General features: G+C 33.1%; 1 long non-coding RNA gene across 1 annotated transcript in view; it reads left to right on the top strand.

The window, feature by feature from the left end:
• The window catches only part of LOC141498031 (uncharacterized), a 185,793-nt gene that overhangs the window by 57,776 nt on the left and 103,054 nt on the right, over positions 1 to 24,963 (top strand). The window contains exon 4 of the long non-coding RNA XR_012471526.1: positions 20,184 to 20,254. This is a non-coding gene — a long non-coding RNA (uncharacterized LOC141498031). The remainder of the gene's footprint in view (positions 1 to 20,183; positions 20,255 to 24,963) is intronic.

Genomic DNA, 24,963 nt, shown 5'->3' with positions numbered 1-24,963 from the left:
AGAGTGGAAGAAGATTTATGTTATAGATGTGAAACAGAGTAAAAAAAATTACTAAAGCTAAGAGAGGGAATGTCTTGTCTGTTTCTAAAACAACCAGAAGAATGGAATCTTTAGGTTAAAAAGTTCATGTTGGGCAGTAAGTTTCAAGAAAGGTAGAAGGCAAATAGATTATGAATGATTTTGAATACTAAAAATAGAATATTTTAAATTTTCTCCCCAAATTAATAGAGTTGTGCAGTAGTTCACCACATGATGAATTGGTCCTCAGACTGGAGTTTTTAATTTATTTTCAATTTTTTCAGGTTATACATATAATCATATTAAGCATATCCCCTATTAGTAATATTGGATTTGAACTCAGGTCCTCTTGACTCCAGAGCTGGGGCTCTATCCACTCTGCCACTTAGCTGCCCCTGTTAGTAATAATGGAAAAGAAAAATTTGAAAAAAAGGAGAAAAATTATGAGGAAAAAATAAAAGTGAAAATAGTATGTTTTGATCTGCATTCAGATTCCATGTTTCTTTATCTGGACATGGATAATATTTTCATAGATCACAAGTATTTTCGAACTACCTTTGATCACAATATTGCTAGGAAGAGCTAAGTCTATAAAGTCTATAAAGTCTATAAAAGTACTGATCCTTACACAAAGTTGCTCCTAATGTGTACATACTCTCCTGGTTCTGCTCACTTCCTTAGCATCAGTTCAAGTCTTCCCAAGTTTTTCTAAATCTGCCTGATTATGATTTCTTTTGGGCCAATAATATTTCATTACATTTATATATCATAACTTTTTCAGCCACTCTTCAATATCATTGAGGGTATCCCCTCAATTTTCAATTCTTTTTCATCACAAAAATAGTTGCTATAAATATGTTTTGTACCTGCGGGTCTTATTCCATTTCTTATAATCTCTTTGAGAAATAGATCTAGTGCCTCTGGAATTTATTGAGTAAAGAGAATCTAGGGAGTCTGGCATGGTGGTTGGAAAAGAAAGAAGATATGACACATCTTGAAACACTGATACTTTTTTAACCTTCATTTTCCTTATTTTTAATAGCATTTTATTATTCCCAATTACATGTAAAGATTATCTTTAACATTAATACAAAAATCTCCAAATTTTCTTTCCTTTTTCCTCTCCCTAAAAGGAGAAGACTTTTAAATAGGTTTTATGTGTACTGTCATGGAAAAATATTTCCATATAAGTCATTGTGAAATGTCAAAAGAAAAAGCACATAAATAAAGTGAAGATAGTATTTTCTAATCTGTATTCAAACAGCAGTTCTTTCTCTGGATGTTAATAGCATTTTTCATCATGTGTCCTTTATATTGTCTGGGATTATGTATTGCTGACATAAGATAAATCATTCATAGTTGACCATCACATGATATTGCTGTTATTGGGTAAAATGTTCTCCTGGTTCTGCTCACTTCTTTTTGCATCAGTTTATGTAAGAGACATGGATACTTAATTATTCTTTTTGAGAGAGGAATACTAAGTTTCTACTAGGGTTGAATGGATCCCTAAATGGATATTTAAAGCTAAAAGGGACATAAGAGTTTATATGGATCAATATCTTCATTTTATGAGTGAAGATATTCATACCCTGGGAGGGAAAGTTATTTTCTCCATGGTTACACAGGAGATGATAGAGCTAGAGTTTGAATTCTGATTCCAGATTCAGTATTCTCATAACCTTATGATTATCAGAATTCACTCAGTTGACCCCCAAATAGTGGTCACAGTATGATATTATTTTAGAATACAATCTACTAAACAGTCCTGGAATCTCCTAAGAGGAAAGAAATCAGTCAGAATGAATCTAATCTTTTTGGAACATATCTCTCTGACTTTCTGAAGTTTTAATGAGGTCTGGAGTACCACCACTCTTTGTGTGTCCAGCTACTTTGAGACCAACATGTACTGGGTAGTTAGGTAGTTAGAATTTTTAAGTATAGTAATGACTGTATTTTGATAGAGTAGAAGCCATGGTAGGTTTTGGGAAGAAAGGAATGGTAGTGAACTTTCAATGAAGAATTTCTTTTATTTTTAACATTGTCCCTAAAGAGAAGAAACCATTTGGAGGCTTAAATAAGCTAGGGAAACAAATTGTATTTCTTCAAATGAGTTTCTTAATACAAAAGCTATAAATGGATATAATATTGTGAATGCAATAAAACTATGGTGGAAATAGATGAGAAATTTGCAGGTATCATGTTATTATCAGAAAAATAATGATGCCCAATTTAGGTTCCTTGGATTCCTTGTAAATTAATGTAAATGAACAACAAACTTAAATTTTCAGTATTGCATCATAGGTGGGGGGTGAGATGGGAGGGGAGGAGGAGGTCTTAAAACTAAAAGTGGCATTAAAAAAATGTGGTTGGTTATCTAATTTAAGAGCCCTAAAAATAGCTTCAGGGAAAAAAGTTCAATGTGAATTATAACACGTTTCCATTTTCTTTTGCATTCTATTGTTTTTAAAAATAAATCTTGGCATCATAAAAGTATTCAACTGTTAGGCAGCAATCTGAGAAAAAACAAACTCTAATTGACAAAATAAATTGTATTATATTGGATTCTTTCCCCATAAAATTCATTTTGCGACTTTAACTTGCATTTTTCATATCATAGACTCAGAAAAATTTTGAATTTTCTATCCATACATTCATAAATTCAATTATATCATTATATTTTAGATATTACCTCAGGATCAGAATTTGAATGGCAGTACAAAAAGTGTGTTTCAATGTTTCTTTGACAAAGGAAGAGTCATGGTGCAACAAAGTCATAGTGCCGTTCATAAATGTTATAGGCCCATTTTTAACCAGCATCCTTTAGCTACTGAAGTTGTTTCCTGTTATATGAATATGACATGCTCCCATGTCCACATTTTTACTAATGCTGTTTCCCTCCTGAGAATGCATTGTCCTACTTTATATTTAAATAAACTGAACAAAATTTAATTTCTTGTACAAACTTTTTTATTCTTTGTATGTTCAAATTTTAACATATGAATATTTATTTTTGTTTATGTTTTTTGAAGGTTATTAAGTTCACAATAACCAACAATTCAAATTAAAAATCAGGCTTTCTAATCTTTAAAGCACAGAACAAAAGACAGCTCTATAAGGGCAATGTCTGTCCCTGAGTCCACGGTGTCCTTGTTCCTGAGTCTTTGCTTCACAGTGCTTTCCTGTTCCTCTGAATGGTTTCTCTTTTGACTAGACCATACAATTTAATTGATTATCTAGTCTTGCACTATAATTTAATATTCTCCAATTCTTGATCTGTAAATCAGACTTTGTATGAACTTTTTACTGGTAAATATATAAAAAAACTTTTACTAGTAAAGTTTTTCTTTGCTTATTCAAAACTATTATCTTTCTATTCCCCTTCTTTCTGTTTTCTACTCCTTTAAAACCTATGGTTCAGTGAAAATTTTGGGGGGAAAATCAATAGTTAGAATATGTTTTAATTTTATATAAATGACTATGCATTGAGTTGACTCAGAACATCTAATCTTGGTCAATTGAGAATGTATTAGTTTCCTCAAATTTAATTAGTTTTTTTTATCAGTCAAGTGTTGAATTTCATGTTACACACATGTATTTCATTACTCTTTTTTGTTGTGTTTTTAATTTGATGATTTTTAACAATGGTTAATACTGATTGGAAGTATACAAAAGTTGTAGGTCTTAAGGAGAAAACTTAATGGCTATTAGAAATATTGTTGTGGCTGTTGATATCAGGAAAGTCAAGGGTTTCAAGAAACATTCACACTCACGAAGGTACTGGTTATTTTGCAACAAAGTGCAAAGTGAAGTGCTGAAGGAAATGATTTAGAAGCATTCTGGAAGGTGGCAGAATAAAGACAAGGATTCCCCTGAGTTCTTGCAAACTACTCCAAATACCTTTAAATAATGATTCTAACCAAATTCTACATTGGCAGGACCCACAAAAAGACTGAGTGAAACAATTTTTCAGCTCAAGACAACTGGGACAATCCATGAACAGGATCAATTACATTGCAGTTAGACAGGATCTGTGCTGCAAACTGGGCTGTGCTGTAGGGAACCAGTTCCAAGTCATCCCAGAATAGACTGTAGGTCACCTAGGTCAGTGACAGCAGTGGTGCTTTCCAGCTCTCAGTACAGGTATTTCTAAGGACAGCTTGTAAGGTCAGCTGGAAAATTGTTTCACCAGAGTGAGAGGGAAGACCAATCTAGCACGGACCTCAGGAACAGACCTGGTGACAGGGACCAGTAGCAGACTTCAGGAACCATGCCATAGCTGCTTCTGGAAACAGTAGGGAGTCAGGGGAAGTTGCACAGAACTCTCTCTATCCCTGAGGCAGGACTTTGTTGCTTTGCTCATACTCACATATAGATTTTTCAGAGTTTCTCAGTCAAAGCAAGGAGAGTGAGATCCCTGAGAATATACTTCTTTAAGTAGTATAAAACATCATCAGATCTGGGAATCAAGGGAAAATGATGGAAGATTTCTTATCTTTATGTCCACAAGTAATATTTCTAATCTACACCTTAAAAGTCTACTCACAACAATGATTAAAAGGAAGGCAGTGAGTTGGGAAATAATTTTTGAAAAATTACTTGTTTCTGACAAAGGACTCCTTTCTAAAATAATAGAGAACTGAGACAAATTTATAAGAATACAAGCCATTCCTCAATTGATAAATGGTCAAGTAATATAAAAAGGCAATTTTTAGATGAAGAAATTAAAGCTATCTTTAGTCATAGAAAAATGCTTTAAATCATTATTGATTAGAGAAATGCAAATTAAAACAACTCTGGGGTATCGCCTCACACACATTAGATTGACAAATGTGACTAAAAAGGAAAATGATCAATGCAGAAGGGGATGTGGGAAAACGGGGACACTGTTGCATTGTTGGTGGAGTTGTGAACCTATCCAACTTTTCTGGAGAGCAATTTGGAATTAGGCTCAAATGGCAATTACATTGTGTATAACTTTTGATCCACCACTACTTGGTCTGTATACCAAAGAGATCATGAAAAAGGATTTAAAAAACCACTTGTACAACTATGTATAGCAGTTCTTTCTGTAGTGGCAAAGAATTGGAATTTGAAGTGATCACCATCAAATGGGGAATGCTTGAACAAATTATGGTTTATGAATATGATGGAACACTATTGATCTATAATAAATAATGAGGGATGGTACTTCAAAGTAGCTTGGAAAGACTTGCAAAGATGCTGAGTAGCAGGAGCAGAAAAAACACACACAAACAGCAACATTGGGTGATGATTGACTATGATAGACTTGTTCATTTTAGCAGTACAATAATCAAAGACAATTCTAAAATATGTATGATGGAAAACACCATCCGTATCCAGAAAAGTATCTGTGGAGTTTAAATGCAAATCAATACTTACCATATTCAGTTTTTAAAAGTTGTCTTATGTATTATGCTTTTTTCCCTCCATGTTCCTTTTCCTCCTTTTTAATTTGATTCTTCTCTCACAACATAACTAACATGGATCTATGTTTAGCATGATTATACATGTATAGCCTATATTGAGTTGCTTTTAGTCAGGTGGAGGAGGACGAAAAGGAGGAAGGGAGAAAAATGTAAAACTCAAAACCTTAAGAAAAAAATGGTTGTAGAAACAGAAAGCAAAACAAAAAACCTCACTCTACTAATCTCTCTTGAATTCTTTGCCTCAAGTGCCTTCCAACAAACTTATCTCCACCTCTACCCTAAGCAGTATCTTAGGTCCAGAAGTCTCTCAACCTACTATGAGTTACATCCTCTTATACATGAACAATTAACTGCCATAACATGGGCCTGTCCTTCAGAGAAACTTCCCTGGACTTGATCAAATGTCAACTTACTTGTAAAGTTCATAAAATAAGTACATGATGATTATGAAATGCATTGGTAAATGGGGAGTATTATAAAAGGCTGTTTGAGGTTGTTAGTTTTTAAGCTGTGCTTTAGTAGAGGAGAGGCATAAACTCAAAGTATGGTGAGACTCAGTGTAAAATAATACATATGAAACATGAAATATCATGTAAGAAGAATAACAACAAGTAATAGTTCTGCTTAGTCATTGAAAACTTGAAAGGGAACAATATCTAATAAAGCTGGAAAGTAGGTTGGGACAAGGATGTAACATTTCAAATATCTGAGGGAGTTAAGGAAGCAATAATTTAAGTTCTTACTATGTGCCTGACAGGTACACAGAATGCTAAACACTTCACAATTATCGTCTCATTTGATCCTTACAACAACTCTGTGAGGTAGGTGTTTGTAACCCCATTTTACAGCTGAGAGAAGCAAAGGTTTAGTGATTAGGATGGATTTGAACTCAGGTCTTCCTGACTCCAAGTCCAGTGCACTATCCACTACTGGACCACCTAGCTTCCATGAAGAGTTAGGTTATGGTATATAAATTTTACAGTAAGAAATGATGATTTCTGAAAGTCCTGGAAAGACTTGTATGAACTGATATAAAGTGAAGTGAGAAGAACAAGGAAAATATATGTTCTTTATAGAATGATCCTTGGTCCAAAAAGGAACTTGTGGAGTTCATCAGCTAGTAGATTGTCATGATCAGGCTTGCATTTTAATGAATCTTTTGGTAGTTGTGTGAGAGGTGATAAGGTACTGAAATAAAGTGGTGGTGTAACTGTAAAGTTAGAAATGAATGTGAGAGATATTGTGTAGGTAGAATTGACAAAATATGACAATCAGTTGGATTTGTGGGATGAAGGACAATGAAGAACCAAAAAAATTATGGTGGTGACCTTGTTAGAAACACAAATGTTTGTAAAAGGCACATATTAGGAGATTGGCAAAGATGAATTCTGTTTTTGGTCATGTTAAGTTCTAGACAATATTCAATTGGAAACACCCAGTAGGCAATTCCTGATGGAAAGAGAGAATTCGGGCTACATATATATGCATAAATAGACACCCATGTATATATGAATATATATATATATATATATATTTTTATATATATATATATGCCCACATTTATAAATATGCATACCCAAATAGATTTCTACCTGAAGAGGATAATTATACTCATGGGAACTTATGAGCTCAGCAAGTAAGAATTCACACATACACACATGCATATGAACAACTGGTAACTCAGATCACTTAAACAACATTCCCAAGTTCATACAGATCATTATTGTCAAAGTTGAGACAGGAGCATGTATTCTCTGATTCCATATATTCATATCTTTATACCCTCCCTACCTTGGGATCTTGAGAACAAATGAGAGGATTTTTCCCAGCAAAATTGTATTTACTACGATAGAATGTGAACTATTTAAAGGTAAGGATTGTTTATTTTGTTTATGTCATCAATGCTCATTACAATTCTTAGGAATTTCTTGCATCAAATTTGTATGAGTCACATTAAAAAAAACCTGTGGTACAAAGATAAGAACATTAGTCTGTTTTTAAATCCTACCTCTTTTATTTTAAATCCTACCTCCTTTATTTTATTATCTTGGGTGAATTATTTAATATTCTATGCCTCAATTTCCTCATCTGTTAAATGCGGGCATTGGACAGATAGCATCTGATATCTACAGTTAAGGACCTTCCTATAGACTCTGCTTTAAATTGCAATTATGAAATATATCATAGTGAATCTAGATATGTAATATATATAATAAATAACGAGTTAGCCCTCCCTTTGCAGCTGTTAACTATTCCCTTCCTCGGCAAGGACCGAACAGACTTCCTTTGATAGCATAATTGAGAAGACTGCTTTAAGAAAACCTCTTTGCAGGTCAAGTCACATTTCTTTTTCAGGTTTGTAATTTGTCAGTTCTTTGCAGAAACAGATTTGGTCAAAGGTAGACAAAAACAGTAAAGGAGTATTTCTCTTTCTAAACTCAGTGCCCAGAGTCACTTATTATGGTTTGTTTAATCACTTGTTTTCTTCTAAAAGAAGGAAAGGAGTAAGAGAAGCTTTATCTAATAACAAAGCCCCAAGAATCCTTTCAGCTTGGGATGGCAACAGTTTGTTTAGGATTACTTTCTCTAGCTCAATAGCAAAAGGAAGAGGTTGTTCCCTTACCCCAGGTCAAATAGCATTATTGCCAGGTCAAACTGTCCAGTTTCTTATCCAGAAAAATCTTTAAAACCTTTGTATTGTGTAACATTACAGCCCTTTCAGATATCTGGGTATCATTGTGTGACAGAGAGCATATTGACTGGTGACATGACCTCCTTTCTTGCAGGCAAAGTACTTGAATCCTAAACACAGTCCAGAGAAAATAATTTAAATTAAATTGTGCAGTAATATCTCCTCTTCCACTCTGTGTTAACACATAAGAAGTGCTGTTTCCATGGTTACTTGCCACTGTTATTGCTGCTCTACGATCCTGTGCTGGGCTGGATGAATGATCAACAATCTTGGGAGCGCCCTTGTAATGAAAAATGAGCTTGAAAAGAATCCTTTGTGTGTGCATGACTTGCAAACAACTGTCATTATTGAAATACCAAGCCACAAAGGTTCTTGACCAGGATAAATATAAATATATATTTATATTCATATATGTGCATGTATGATGATTATGATATTAACAATGATGTCTTAGGAAAGGGGTTAGAGACAGGGAATTACTGGAAAAGTATACCTGTGAGAAGGTGATAGCAGACATCTATTTAATTCCCATAACTAAGAGGAAACAATAGCTCTTATAAGTGGTGTTTTTCTACAGAGATTTGCAAACAAACTCTAGACTGGAGCACTTGTTGGTTACCCCTTCCTCCTAAGTTTTCATGGTTTTATTCTCTCCTAGTTGTTCCCTTATGTGACTGTCTTCTCATTCTATTGTGCTGATTGGATATTCATTCATATCACAGTTGCTACCTAGGAGTATGCCCCAAGGTTCTGCCCTGATCATCTTCACTCTCTATATGCTTTCATTCAGTGATCTCATTGTCTCCCAAGGACTCAACTATCATCTCTGTAGAAGATTTTCAAATCTATAAATCCTCTTTGCTGAGCTTCAAACTCATGTACCAATTGTCTACTAGACATCCCCCACAAGGATAAATCAGAAGTATTTAAAATTCAACATGTCCTGAACATGCATATTTATCTTTTTTTCCAAATCCACTAAACCTCTTAACTTCTCAGTTCCTACAAGGTTACCATATCTTTCCAGTCACCAAGATTGATAATTTCAAATTCATTAATCTTTATTGTTCTCCATGCTGTCCACCCTCCAAATAGTTGACTACTTCCCAAGTTATGTTAATTCTACTTCTCAGCATTTTTTCAGTCATCCTCTACTCTCTACTTTGTATTCCTAGAATTTTCTCCCTTCCCACATTAAACTCTTTGAATTTCCAGTTCAATCTAAACCTAAGGACTATATCCTTATGTGAGACCATTTATTTATTCACTCAAAATATTAGATGTTCTCACATTAGGGACTATTAATTTTTCCCTTTGTATCTTGAATTTCCAGCACAAGATCTAATGTAGAAAGACCCTAAAACATGGTTGTGAATTTGATTAGAATCTAATTAAAATTGATATTGGAATAATATTGAAGATAGCTAAAATTTAAGATATATATTGACAAGAGGAATCTTCCAATAAAAGTACATCCTCTATAAGATGTACCAAAAGCACCCAAAGTATCCAGGAGCATTTTTTACTGATTGCAATCTGACATCTATTATCTCCTTAGTCAGTCACAATCCTTTTATTCCTCCTTTGCTTTTAAAAATCAATGCCACTTCTACTCAAAACTACTTAATTTATGCATTTTATCAGTTCAATTCAATTCATCATAGATTTATCAAATTTTTGTGTTCAAATGACTATACTTATACTAATATGGCACATTTTAAGCCTGTATTTAGTTAATACTCTCATAAAAATCTAGCTGCATAATTTAGCAATGGGCCTAGAATTTTAGTTAATGTCTCCGGAAGCTGGTAGGAGTGGAGGATGGTGAAGGTTGGGGAATGGGTTGAGAGTTAGACATTAATTAATATCTAATTAGAGAGATTTGCCAGTCAGTCAAGAAACATATATTAAATGATTGCTATGTGCTAAGTGCTGGAGATACAAAGAAGAAAAATAAAGATATTCTCTACCTTTAAGGAGTTTACAATTTGGTGGGAGAAAAATAACACATAAACGGAAGTTGCAAAAGGGGAGAGGGAAGGCAGACTGTATGGAGGCATAATGGAGACCAGTTGAAGGAGTGCAGTTGTTGGGAAATAAAAAGTTGACTGGTTTGGGGGACATCCTCAATAAGTAGTTTTCTGAGGAGTTCTTTGTTCTACACTTCGGTACTCTGATCAGAGGTGCAGATAGTACTGAGGATACTGATTATACTTGAGTATGAAAGTTAATGCAATCTTGCAGAATGATGAGTTTCTAGATGATGTGATTTCCTGAGGACATGCACATAGTGGGGTCTAATGTGTTGAATCTAAAGAATAATTGTACTTGCATTGTAATCTACTGTAAATATTGAAGAAATATTAACACAAAGTTTGTTAGAAGTGGAGGCAGGCTTATTAAAAGTCATCTTTGTTTAGCCCCCTATTTAGTAACTCACCCCTTGAATATTTTGATATAATTATACTCATATAAGGGCAAAAGTACATTAAAAGAACACCCAGTTGGTAAATGTTCTTTCCTTTAGAATAATGCTATTTGTTGTACATAGTTAAACTTATACATAAGAGTAACTATTTGGACACATTCCCTCTGGCTCTTTTCAAGGTGGCAGTGTTTGGTATTGCAAAAGTAAGCAAGATTGCCTCTTAGTTGTGATTTACTCCAAATACAGATGTATCATCCTTGAAGTTGAACAAGCATATGGAAGAATATTTAAAAGTTGTTAAAATCAATATAAGACTATTTAATATAAATATACATATTTACACATGTATTGTATATATATATATGTATACATACACCTATTATTTATTTATTTACCTATATCTATCTCACATATATTTATATGTATATATGTATATATATATATATATATATATATATTATGCAAAAACCATATGTAAATGACCAAAACTCAGTTTGACCATGACATTGAGGCATAGGGTATTCCTGGGTACTGAGGAAAATTGTAAAAGCTCAATCAGGGTCTATTAATCTAGATGGGCTTAGAATATTGAGCTTTTATTTATGTTATCTCAGAATGTCTAGGTAAGTTTAAATATTATTTGTAGATGTCTATGTGAGATTACTTATATTGCTTCCTCAGAGCCAATATGGATAAATGATTTTTTTTAGTTTTTTTTTTTTGCAATACAAATGGTGTTAAGTGGCTTGCCCAAGGCCACACAGATAGGTAATTATTAAGTGTCTGAGACTGGATTTGAACCCAGGTACTCCTGACTCCAGAGCCAGTGCTTTATCCACTGTACCACCTAGCCACCCCAATAAATGATTTTTAATGAAATAATAATACGTGTATACATAGGAGAATGTGAATTAGTAATAAGTAAGAATTTACTTAGCTGGATCATGGGGATTGGAAAAGAGGGTGTAGAAAAAAAAGATAAATGTGAGTAGAGCTCTATGAAGAAGGAGGTTGTAAAGAGTAGTAGGACCAGGGAAAACTGAATTCCATGAAGTCTTTGGCCCTTCCCACTGCCATTCCACTTATGCTTCTTATGGTAATCACTCAAAAACTCCACACTAGTATTGAGTTCATGAATAATCGATTCAGTATACCATCCTCAAATCATTATGGAAGATATATTCAGTAAAGCAAAACAAACAAAAATCTTATTCAACCTAAAAGAAGAAATTATCCTGCTGACTTTTACATTAATGATACACATCAGAGGTGCTCTGTCTACTGGATGCAATCATCTTTCAGTAAAGGAGAAAATGTGCAGTAAAGGAGAGAAGAAAATTTAGTAGGTGAAAGAAATTCCTTAAAGGTTTTTCCAGAACATAGAAAATACCAAGTTAATGAACTTCTCATGAGTGCAAATAACTCTTATTCTAATGATGTTTAACCATATCTTGGTACCTATCTTAGGAAGGTTCATCCTGCATATGGTCAGACTTTAGCTGAAAGACTTAGTGACTTCTTCCTAATTATATTTGTTTCGTGAATTTAGAATACAGTGTTTTGAACTATGAGCTGCTAGTACCTGCAATGTTTTGAACTATGTGCTGGTAGTACCTACTATGTCACTAAGTGGTAGTGGATAGAGACTAGGGCCTGGAATCGTGAAGATCTGAGTTCAAATCCAGACCTGGATATTTACTAATTGTGTGACTCTGGGCAAGTCAATTAACCCTTATTTGCCTTAGTTTCTCACCTGTAAAATAGAAACACACAGTAGAAGGAAATGGTAAACCATTACAATATCTTTTCCAAGAAAATCCCATGGACCACATAGTTCAACATACCTGAAACAGCAAAGATAAAAACTGTGTCAAATACTATATTAAGTAATGGGAATCCAAGGAAAAAAATGAATATGCCTGCCTTTTTAGTAATTTAATTTCTATTGAGGGAGAAAACATATACACACACATAAATTTATATAAAATACAAAAAGTAATTTTTAGGGAGGAATCATAAGCATCTTAGGAGTTCAGGAAAGGTCTCATATAGGAGTTGGTATTTGTGCTAAGATCTGAAGCATACTAAAGATTCTGAAAGTTAAATCTGAGGAAGGGATTCTTTCTAGTTATGGGTGAAACAGCCTGGGCAGAGACGACAAACAAGAGCCAGTATGTTGATTGTGAGGAGCAGAAAATGCACCTGTCTGACTGATTGTGAATTGTGAGAGCTTGAGAGAAGGTGAATAATATATAAGCAAGTCTAAAGAAAGACTAAAGATAGGATACTTCCCTCCTCACCCTATTATCAAACTCTATTACTTGTTTAATATGAAGGTGAAGTGAGAGGAGCCCTGTATTTTCCCTTCTCTGGTGGAAGTGATTCTTTTTTTTTTTTTTTTTTGCTGTAGAATTTGTTTAGAATCATTTTTTAAAGATATTTGGAAGTGTGTGTGGGAGAACTCCAGTGAGATCCTGCCCTCTTGGCTCCATCTCAAGTGATTCAATTTTTAAATAGCCTCCATTTCTGGGTATAAAGATTTGTCTGCCATGTAAGTCAAAACGCAAAAATAAAATGGCTATCTCTGCTCCTGCAAGGCCAAAGACCAATTATTAATACCTTTCAAAGGTTATTTGAAGATCTGAACTGATCTTCCTTTACTTTTTTTCTGTATTTTTATCTTTCTGTCTCTTTCTTACTATCTTTCTATGACCCCCCCAACTATATTCTCTAATTTCCTACAAAATCAATATATTGTTAGGTATATAATTAAATAGGCATAAAGTCATATAATTTATATATTTATATAATTATATATGTATGTGTGTAGTATGTTTATATCTGTAGATATAGTTATATATTTATAACATACATGCATATATAACTATAGATATGTATATAATTAGATAGATAGATATATAAATATATAACTGCACTTATATAACTATTTAGGATATATATATATATATATATAAGATGTATATATATGATAAATATAAATATACATACATGTGTATATTTTTACGTGGATAGATAGGAAGTTGTATACAAAGTTCACTTGGTTGACAGTGCAGTTAGCAAATTGCTCTCTTCCTAACATCAGTTGAAATTACAATAAAACATCTCCATTTTATTTTACCCCATTTTGGAGAATTGTTGTTTTATTGCTCTACTTCTTAGCTAGCATTTATATCCAGATTCTTCTAAGGCCTCAAACATCACACTCACACACACACACACAAACTAAACAACTATACAAGTTGATTTGAGAAAGTTTTAAATTCATGTAAATTTTATATGCACTTTTTAGGCAAATAAAGCAGGCTTCTGCAGAACATTTCTTATAAAAATTTCTTTGTCATTGAAAAAATGTACTTCTGTTGTGGAGCATCCAATAATTTTGAAGGCACCGGGGACTTTGTCTAACATTCATGCATAATAAAATTTTGACTCATTATACTGAATGTTTTCTAGTTTTTCTTGCTTATTCCTTCAGCATTTAAAATTCATGAGTCATTTTTGTTTCAGAAGAATATTTGTCATTTTCCTTTTGTTTCATTGTTCATCGGGAAATAATTATAAATCATAAGTATAGGATTTTTTTTCATTTCATTCTTTTACTTTTGTTGCTGTAGTTATTTTCTGTCCTGAATGTCACAAAGCGTGAGCATTTTGCTACTTGTTACTGCATGCACATGCTTACTAGTTAAGCAATTAGGAAATAAACTGTATGGATGCAAAGGCAGACTAATGTTGACTAGAATGGTATTCTAGTTATCAAAGGGTTCAGAACCAAAGAATTGATGTTCTAGACCATATCCGTAGTCTAAGAGCCTCCACTGTCCTAATTTTCCTTCTGTGTCAAAGGCATTGAGATGCTTTGTGGATTAAGGAAGTATTGTCTTTCCTGATAGCCTCCTTTTAAGTTATGGAGAAACTTTAAAATTTCTTTTTTGCTCTAGTGGTCTATTGGTAATTAAATGGAACAATGGATAGAATTCTGAGTCTGAAAGTTAAGATATCTTCCTGAATACAAATCCAGCCTCAGATACTTACTAGTTGTGTGATGCTGGACAAATAACTTCATCCTGTTTGCTTCAGTTTGCTTATTTGGAAAATTTGTGGGAGAAGCAAATAACCAAACTATTCTAGTATTTTTTTCAAGAAAACCTCAAATTGAAACATAAAAAGTTGAATATAACTGAAACAACTAAAAAAAAACACAATTCTGAGTTACCAATAAATGTATTAAAAGAAAAAGTTACTGTGTTTTAATCTAGACTTTTTGTTGAAATAAATACTATTTCAATATTCCAATACTACAAATAATTCCTTAGTATAAAAAAGATTGCACTTGATAGATACTTTCCCTCATCTTAAGGGTAGAGAATAGGATTAAAAGATAAAAAGTGATCTAGTCCCTGTCTTCATGAAGCTAAAAGCATAATATACCATTTAGACTATAAGTTCCTTGAGAATAGGAGTCTATTTTATCAAAACTTTGTATATTCTAGACTTTCAAAAACATGAAGGACACAATAAGGTGTTAAATAAAAATTTTGTTAAATTGAATATTCATAGAATTTTCTGTACTTTTTCAGAGTGCATTCAGGACTTGAATTATATTATGCACTCAATTTAATAACCATTCTACTTATACACATCATAATTCAGTTTAAATGTAACCATAATCTATGAAGTAGCAATAAAATAAAGTAATAAAATTATATATATATCATATTCACACACATATACTATGTGGGCAGAAGTACTTATACAGTAATGTATTTTCCTTTTAATTAATTAATTAATATTTTCCTATATCATTCACCTCTTTAGTGTAGCATTGGGCAATTATTTGTGATGATTATCATAAGAATCTGAGATATAAAGCAGGAAATTTGCTGTACTGGGCAATGTCACCACTGGTTTATTTTCAGATGCCAATAACTTCACCTGTTTTACTTCATTTTTAGTCAGTCAACAGGCATTTATTGTTTTCTGGCTGCCAGGTACTGTGCTGATCACAGGCATTAAAAAAAAAGAAAGGCTGAAACTATTCCTAGCTCTCAAGGAACTTAAAATCTAAATCAGGAGACAATATACACCTGCCATGGACATACAGTGTAGATAAAGGGTGAATTGGAGGAAATCTTAGAGGGACAGGACTATCATTAAAGGTAATTGGGAAAGGTTTTTTAGAGAAGGTAGAATTTTATTTAAGACTTGAGCCCAGGATCCTTCCTTAGCAAAAAAGAAGTCACAGAAATCAGGAGACAGAGGTGAGGAGGAAAAGAATTCTTTGCCTAGTGAATAACCTGTGAAATTTCATGGGCATAAGAGATGGTGTATCTAATGTTAAGAAAAACAAGAAGTCAGTGTTACTGAATTTTTGGATTATGTGCAGGGGATGGCGGGAGAGAAAGGTATAAGAAAAAGTAGTAGGAAAGAACCAGATCAAAGAGGACTGTAAAAGTCAATTTTATACTTGGTTCTAGAAGAAATACAGAGCCACTGAATTTTATTGAACAAGGACATAGTATTAGATCTGAATTTTAGGAAGATCACCTTGATGACTGATTAGAAGATGGGCCAGAATGGGGAGAGATTTATGGAGAGAGAGGAGAGACCAAATAGAATGTTATTTTATTAGTACAAATGTAAAGTGATAGACATGAACCAGAGCGGTGGCAATATTGGAAAAAATAAACATATTTAAGCGATGTTGCAACAATAGTAGCAAAAAAGACAACAATTGATTAGATATAAAAAATGAGAGAGAGAGTGTGAAGAGAATGAGAATAAGGTTTAATGCATGGGGGTGAATGGGAGAATATTGGCGTGCTTGTTAGTAATAAAGAAATTTGAAAGATGAGAGGGTTTTAGAGAAAAGATAATGAGTTCATGAGTTTGTACATGTTGAGTTTAAGATGACTAAGAAACATTCAATGAAGGATATCCAATAGGAAATTAGATATCTTGTAAAATATTGGAGGTCAGGAAAAAGGTTGGATAAATAGATTGGATAATCACCTTTATAAAACTGTTAACTAATTCATAGCAGTTTATGAATTTGTCATATGAAATAATGTATAGGTAGACATACAAAGAGGCTCAGGACAGTGGTGTATGCCCATAATTAGCAGGAGTAACACAGAAGAAGATTCAGTAAAAGAGAATGAGGAGTGGTTAGAAAGGTAAAGTGGGCACCAGCACACAATTGTGTCAGAAAATCTAGAGAATAAAGAGTAACCAGGAAAAGAGCTTTTATAACAGTGTCAAAGGCTTGAGGGAGGGTAAAAAAAAAAGGATGAGGATTAAGAAAAGACAATTGAGGGTGTTGGCAAATTGAAAGAGAGAAGTTTCATTTGAAAAATGAGGTCTTAAACCAGACTGACGAGATTTAAGAAAAGAGAGTAAGAAGAAACAAAGAGAAGTCAATGATTGGAGATTCTCAAGTAGTTTAGTCAACACTTCTATTTTTCACTTCTAAAGAATGTTCCAGATAATCTTGTCTGGTCTATAAATGTTCCCATTTTTAAAAAAGAGTCATGATTTCATTTCTGTGAGGAATTCTTTTGCTAAGGATATTTCCTCTTTAAGGAGGGCACCTTCAGGATAAAGTGAATCCTAAAGCCTCCCTCCAGTACTGGAATTCACTAATTGGAAGAATTGCCCAAACTGGGGCCTCCTCCTGATTGAATGGCTCTGCATAGAACTTTTATTTAATGATGGAGCCTGGGTCAACTTTGCCTCATTCCTCTGCAAGCTGCCTTCTGGATTTCCTTTATTATGGCCCTCCTATTCTTTTTTTTTTAGTTTCATTTCTTGTGTTGTCTTCTACAATTAGAATGTAAACTCCTTGAAGGCAAAGACTATCTTTTTACTTGTATTAATATTCCCAGAGCTTAACACAGAGCAGGACACATAATAAATGTGTTAATAAAATAATAGAGTTAATAAATTCTTGTTGACTGACTGACTCACCTCTGGCAATGCAGGTATGTAACAATTCTAGAGTTATATTATAATTTTAAAGTTTTCTGTGCTCTGAGAAGTGAAGTGACAAGTATACATCAGAGGCGGGTCTTACAAATCCCAAGGACAGTTCTACATCCACTGCATGCCCCATCTCATGTTTATTTGCCTTAAATTCAGACTTGAAAAACAATGTCTTCAATTTTATAAAAAAAAATCGGTTTCCTTAAAAGTTTATTATTTCAAGGCATTTAATTTATAATTTACATTATAAAGTTGTAATTAACGTGATTTTTTTTGGACAAGGCAATCAAGTTTAAGTGACTCAACCAAGGTCACACAATGAGTAAATGTCAAGTGTATGAGGCAGGAGATTCATTAGGCCACATAGTTGCCCCTTAACTTATAATTATAAAGGATTATATTCATTACAAAAACTAAAGAGAGTCATATGGAATGGAAGGTCATTTCATATATTTTCTATGGTCATTTCATATATTTTGCTATGGCTAAAAAATTTATCACCTGCAGATCAGCCTACTAGTGATAAGTGACAATATTATCCTCAGAAAAGAGATACAGGTTTTCACCAGAAGTCTTTCCATAATTGTAGCATTCCATTATATGGTGGTCATCTGGACTGGCCTCTTCATTTGCAGGAGAGAGGGAAGATGCTATACTTACCTTCTCTTCTATCTATCTCCTGGCCTGACCTTCCTGAATATAAAATTAAAAAAACTCTCTTCTATCAAATTTCTCCATTGTTCTTTTACCTCAGTGATCTAAAACTCAAAAAAGAATAAAAATCTAAGGTGAAACCCGGCAGGAAGCTAAAAATATTCCTGAACACATTGAGCAATTTAACAAACTTCTACCACCTCATCACATAATAATATCCTCCGCATTCCAGTGATCCTAATCAGTTCTCCATGTCTAAATGTCTGCTCAGTTAATCCTTAGAAAAGTGAGATTATTCATTGAGAGCTTCTTCTTCTCCTTCCCTTCTCAACTAACAGCTTTCAAAAGTTTTCTGAAACTGTTTTCTACCCCATCTCCTATAATGAGTTATCTCTTTTCCTTGACAATGCAAAGTCAAAATGAATGCATGGTTCCATTCCATTCTATCTTCTCTATTACATTACCCCTCCTACCCTCTTGATTAATATTAAATACTTCCCTGTCTAGTGTCTGCTTTCCAATTGCCAACAATTATTCCCATGTCTTTCTTGTGCTCAGAAAGGTACATAGTCTATTTTTCTTCTAATTTTGCGTAAACTTATTTTTAGCACTTGTCATATATTCATTTAGAATATAGTGTGGAATGTAGGATAGAGTGTTGGTCCAAGTCTTATTTCTGACAAATTTTTTTTCCTAGTATTCCCAGAAATTTTTTTTTCAATTAAGTATAGTTTTTTTTCTGTGTAGTTTATATTTTCTGGTTTATTGAACACTGGTTTATTGACTTCCATTATTTCTAATTCTGTCTTGTCTGGTAAGTTCTATAGCTCTACCTTTCTATTTTTTAAACCAATACAAGATGGATTTAATGACTGTTACTTTAAAATATACTTAGCCATGACACTCAATAGTCTTCTTTGAATTGAATATTCACCAAATGTTCTTTATTTCTTTAAATAACACAGTAATTTAATCTATATAAATATTTATATGCTTTGGTAGATTGATCCCCAGATACTTTTGCTAGCTGGAGTTTTGCGAATGAGTTTTTATTTCTATTATTGCTTCTTGGATTTTGTTATAATAGCATAGAATAATATAGAAATTATATTGAATTTGATGTTATCACCTGCAGTTTTGCTGAAACTATTTGTTGTTTAATTTGGTATTTTTAGTTATTCCTCAGGATTTTCAAAACCAATCACAATTTCCCATAAAATATTGTTTTATTTCCTCCTTATCTTTTTTTGCATTAACCTCCCACCTCCTATTGCTAGCATTTCTAGAATTATATCAAATAATAGTAGTGAGAGATGACATTTTTGCTTTGATTCTTTATAAGAAAAAGCTTTAGTGTGTTCACATGCATATGATTCTTGCTTTTGGTTTTAGACAGATACTTTTAGGATATCAAAAAAGGTCTACCTATTACTATGTTTTGTAGATATTTTAGCATGCATGTATCTTATACTTTGTCAAAAACTTTTTTCAAAATTTTGAGATAATTGGATGGTTTTGTTTAAAATATGATTAATTATTTTGATTGTCTTCCTCATATTGAACCATATATAAATCCAACTTTGGTTGTGATGATTTTTTTCTTGGATAAATTTTTCATATCTAAAAGAATTTTACTTAACATTTTAAAATTGATATTAATTAATGATATTGCTTATAATTCTTATTCTGTTTTATCCTTCTATGCTTTAAGAATTTTGGCTATATTTATTCCATAGGAGAGATCTGATAGGGACCAATTTTTCAGAATTTGTGCACTATTTAAATTAATTATTCTTTAAATATTTGATAGAATTCTCATGAATCCATAATAATCAGTAATTTTTTTTCTGAGTTCAAATAACTTGAAATCTTTATTTGGGCTACTATTGGATTGTATATGCTAAATTTTTGAAAATATTCCTCTCTTTTGTATTCTCAGGTTTGACTAGAATCTAGGCCATAAGGGAGTGAAGAAATCAAGAAGAAGGTTAAAGTCTACCATGAGGAGGGGTAAGGTGATAATAAGAAAAGGCATTGGAGGAGATTTCATGAATTAGAATGTAAAGTAAACAACTGTATCAAATTGTTTCTTTTATGAGTTGAGATTTATCAGAGTGAGACACAGCAGAAGGATATCCTCTAAAAAAAATGCAAAGAAAAGCCAGAAAAATAGAGTATAAAATGAGGACTGGAACACAAGAGGGTACTTAGATTTGATGTTCTGTAAACCCTGTCTTTCATAAACAGTATTAGGAGAATAATGAAGGAAAATGCATTGGAGAACAGAACTCAGAATAGCTTAGATAGATATAAATATGTGAGAGAATCAAATGAATCAGGAATTCCCAGAAAAATACTCTACACATGAATGTAACTTGAATTATATGGTTCAAGATGGAAAACAGGATTTTGAATTGAACTTTTGTCTAGTCAAGTAGAGGAAAGTCTCAGAAGGGGGCAGGAATACATATTAAAATAAAGAGAAAATAACCAAAAAAGGAAATTCAAGAAACTTGGGATAGGGCAAGTAATTAAGAATATTGGGATGGGGGCAGCTAGGTGGCATAGTGGATAAAGCACCGGCCCTGGAGTCAGGAGTACCTGGGTTCAAATCTGGTCTCAGACGCTTAATAATTACCTAGCTGTGTGGCCTTGGGCAAGCCACTTAACCCCGTTTGCCTTGCAAAAAAAACAAAACAAAACCTAAAAAAAAAAGAATATTGGGATGATCTTTAGGGAAAGAATAAAAGCAGATCAATGAGAATAATTTGTGTGAATAAAGTGTTAAAAAGCAATGTGAAAAGAATATACACACACACACACACACACACATATTTTGAAGAATGTTATTGTTTTGTTGCCTGGTACCTGATGACTTTTTTATTTTTGTCTTATCTAATGACAAAATTATAACACCTTTTTTCCTTCATTTCATCTGTATGAATTTTTTATTTCTTTCTGAAACAAGTGATCAACTTTTGTTTTCTGTCATTTTTCTTTTGTTTTATTAGGGAGGCACTCATTCACATTTGAGATTATGATGATTTAATTTTCATTTCCCTCATTCTTTTCACAGTGCTTTTTCAACACTTTATTCACACAAATTATTCACATTGATCTGCGTTTATTCTTTCCCTAAAGATTGTTCCAATATTCTTAATTACTTTCCCTAGATAGATAGATAGATAGATAGATAGATAGATAGATAGATATTGCACCTCTAGAATGCAAACTATGGTATAAAGAAATTATAATTAATGCTTTTTGGTCCTGGATAAATATATGGCAGATTAATTAGAAAGACCAGAAAAGCAACAATTAGAAAAATAGAACTTTTTCCTAGCATTTGATAAATCCATGACAAAATTTAGAATTATAATTTCACTGCATTCAATTTTGATCATTCTGTTGATATTTTCCCATTTGCATTGCTATAATAATCATTTGTATTATTTTTGCTGGTTCTGCTTAATTAAATTAAATCATCTGGTGAGGCAGACAGTCTGACTTGTTAGAGGGTGGGCCTTGAAGACAGAGGGACTTTGGTTTAAGTCTTTCCTTTGGTGTATGTGACTTGGATCACTCAAACCTTGGCTAAAGAGACATCAATTTTCAGATCATCTATTTGACAAAACCTTTCTGAGTAAACACAATAAGCAGGAGTGCACCTGTTAACCTAAGCTTAGAATTTCTTCTACTGTTTGATTAGATCTTTGCCTGGGTAAATCTTGAGATAATTTCTTACACTGCTTGATTTCTGGATGAAGAAATAGAATAGTGGAAAAGCTTTTGTTCTTTGAATGATTAGTTATTAGTACAAAAGAGAAATAATCATTTCTCCCAAATCCCACAGATCAGATTCTAGAGTTCCAGGAGAGAGTAGTCTGAGGAATATGGATGAAGAATAAGTATCATAATTTAGAAATGTCTGAGAAAACATGTTTTTTCCCCTTCAGTTCTGATTCTTCTGTCACATGACTATTATGGAATATGTTAAACATGATTTTATATGTATAACCTATATAGATTGATTGCTGTCCTAGGGAGGGAGGAGGAAAGGGAGGAAAGTAGGAAAATTTAGAATTCAAAAGCTTACAAAAAGATAAATGCTGAGAACTATCTTCATATCTTTGGGAATGGATGAGAAGGTCTATTTTGATTAAGATAAAGTAAAAGTTCATTTTTAAGATCCCATATACTGTTTAGCTATAGTCTCTAAGAAATATTAAAATGAACTTCACAAATATAAAGACAAAATTTATGAAAATATGAGAGGGGAGCAAATAGGGATTTTAAAGTGTTTTTCTAAAACAGACTATACTTTGACTGAAAAAAGATTGACTAAAAGTTGACACCAATACACAGTTTCCTTGTACTTATCAAAAAATATTTGATTTGATAGAGTAAAATGAAATCTGAAATATTTACTTGCAACAAAGTGCCTTTCATAAATGTTTTCAGTTCTTTAACTGAGGTTACAGTAGAGATCACTTCATATGACAATTCTCTAATTATCAGTTTCAAGTGAAGCATAAAAAAGGGAGACTTCTTTGCCAAAGGGTCCTGTCACTGTTATGAAGGATATACAGTTAAGGATGAAAAAGGAGAAATAACACATAGACAGTGAGGTTTCTGAGTTGTCCCCATTTTTGAAAGACATAGTATTGATTTTTATCATACTCCTGAAATTTTCAGTGACTCCTAAATGTAATGGTTGGTTCTTGTCCTTCATTATCGAAGATGACCAAAATGACATCACTATGTTTGAGATAAATTACAGTGGGTTCAACTCTGGCTGATCAGACCAATAGGAGCTTGGAATACTCTATCACAGATTGGGTACAAATAGTTCCTGTGAACACCTGGGGTGGGTACTCTAAACTTATGGGTGTCATGTTTCCTTTGAACTGCTTCAATTCTGCCTTCTTCATAGTGTGCAGCACCCTCACTGATGAGGGCATGTCATGTGGATGAAGTATACCCATCATAATTTAGACATGTCTGAGAAGGCATGTCCTGTGCCAGCGTCTCCCATGCTGTACAATCAGTTCTAAAGTTCTTCAATGAGACCTTCAGGGTGTCTAAGTAAAAAATTAAATAAAATTAAAGAAGTCTAAATGTTACAGACAATCAAATCACTTGAGCCGATTTACATAGTAAAAATTTAAAAAAAAAGAAGAGAGGAATACCATTGTCCTGATGATGATTATGAGTTATGAAAATAATGCTTCCTGTGCAGATGAAAGAATCACAAATAAGAATGGCTTAAATTTGTGTATACTCCTGTAATTAGGGAGTATTTTGTTCACTTTCTAAGTCAATGGAATATTGCATCATTTCAGTCTAGAGCAAATCTGAAATTAGAGTCAACAAAAAAAGAACACAATGATGAGAGTGATAAAATTTTTTTCTAGTCAAATGGAAATATAGAATAAAGGTTGTAGCCATATCTTTACTCTCCTTATTTTCTCTTTCTCTCTTCTTTCCAGACCTTAATCCATCTAAAGTTATCTTATCTTCATATTTTATTGGGGGTGTTCTATGATAGGGTTATTTAGTAATGTCTTAAGGAAACTGAAATGATTAGAAGGTTCACTAGAAAACATTTAGGACTTTGCCACTACTGAGGGAAAGGCTTATGTTATAGGAGTAGCCTCTGTAACTCACAGGTTGGTCTTATTTTTTCCTCTAAAATGAATGAAGCTATTCTTTTTTTAAAAAATATTTATTTATTTTCATCGATAAGTACATGCATATTTCCAAGTTAAAAAATTTTCCTCCATTCTCCCTTCCCACACTCCACCCCCCCACCAAGCAGGGAACAGTTAGATTAACATTTTACATAAATATTTTGTTAAACATCTTTGCAAATTAGTAATTTTTGGTATGAGGAAGAAACTATTCTTGATTTTTAAATAGTCCAAGGCTTGAACTATTTTTGTAGTTTATTATGTACATAAAATTCAGGGCAAAAAATAATCAGTATATTATTGAAGAAGTAACACACTTCTGACAATAAATATTTATTAAGTGGCTTCTCTGTTCCAGGGCCCTGTGCTAATTTCTGAGAAGGCAAACCAAGGTAAAAACAGGGCAGGTTCTTTAGGAGTTCACAGTGTAATGGGGAAGACTATGCAAATAATGATGTACAAATGAATTATACACAGGATAGGATTTAAGGAATCCATAGAGGGAAGGAAATAAAATTAAGGAGGATTAAGAAAGGATTCCTTTGTGAGGGGTGATAATTGGTACTGGGAGTCACTTAAGTAGGCAGAGATGAAGTTGAGCATTTCAGGTATGGGAGATAGAATTAGAAAGTCTTATTTGAGAAATAGCAAGGAGGCAAGTGTCACTAGATCACAGTGTTGTGTGTATGATTGTGTGTGTGTGTGTGTGTGTGTGTGTGTGTGTGTGTGTGTGTGTGTATGTCTGGATGAGTGTTTTTGTATGTATTGTATATATGGAGGTATGAGGTAATAGAAGATTAGAGAGTAAGTTATGAAGTGCTTAAGTACTAAACAGGATTTCACATTTAATCCTGGAGGCTATAGAGAGGTATTGGAGTTTATTGATTATCATTCAGTTAGTCAGTTAACAAGCATTTATTAAGTAACTACGATGTCAGGGGTAGGGAACCTCTGGCCCAAAGGCTGTATTGGTGTGGTGCTGCCAAGGCAACCACAGGTGGGAGTTGAAATTCAGTAAATCTAGAAGTT

This window comes from Macrotis lagotis, chromosome X, assembly GCF_037893015.1.
Source record: "Macrotis lagotis isolate mMagLag1 chromosome X, bilby.v1.9.chrom.fasta, whole genome shotgun sequence".
In the NCBI taxonomy this organism is placed as follows: domain Eukaryota; kingdom Metazoa; phylum Chordata; class Mammalia; order Peramelemorphia; family Peramelidae; genus Macrotis; species Macrotis lagotis.
The sequence above is the reverse complement of the archived record's forward strand: the minus strand, read 5'-3'. Positions and strand labels throughout refer to the sequence as shown.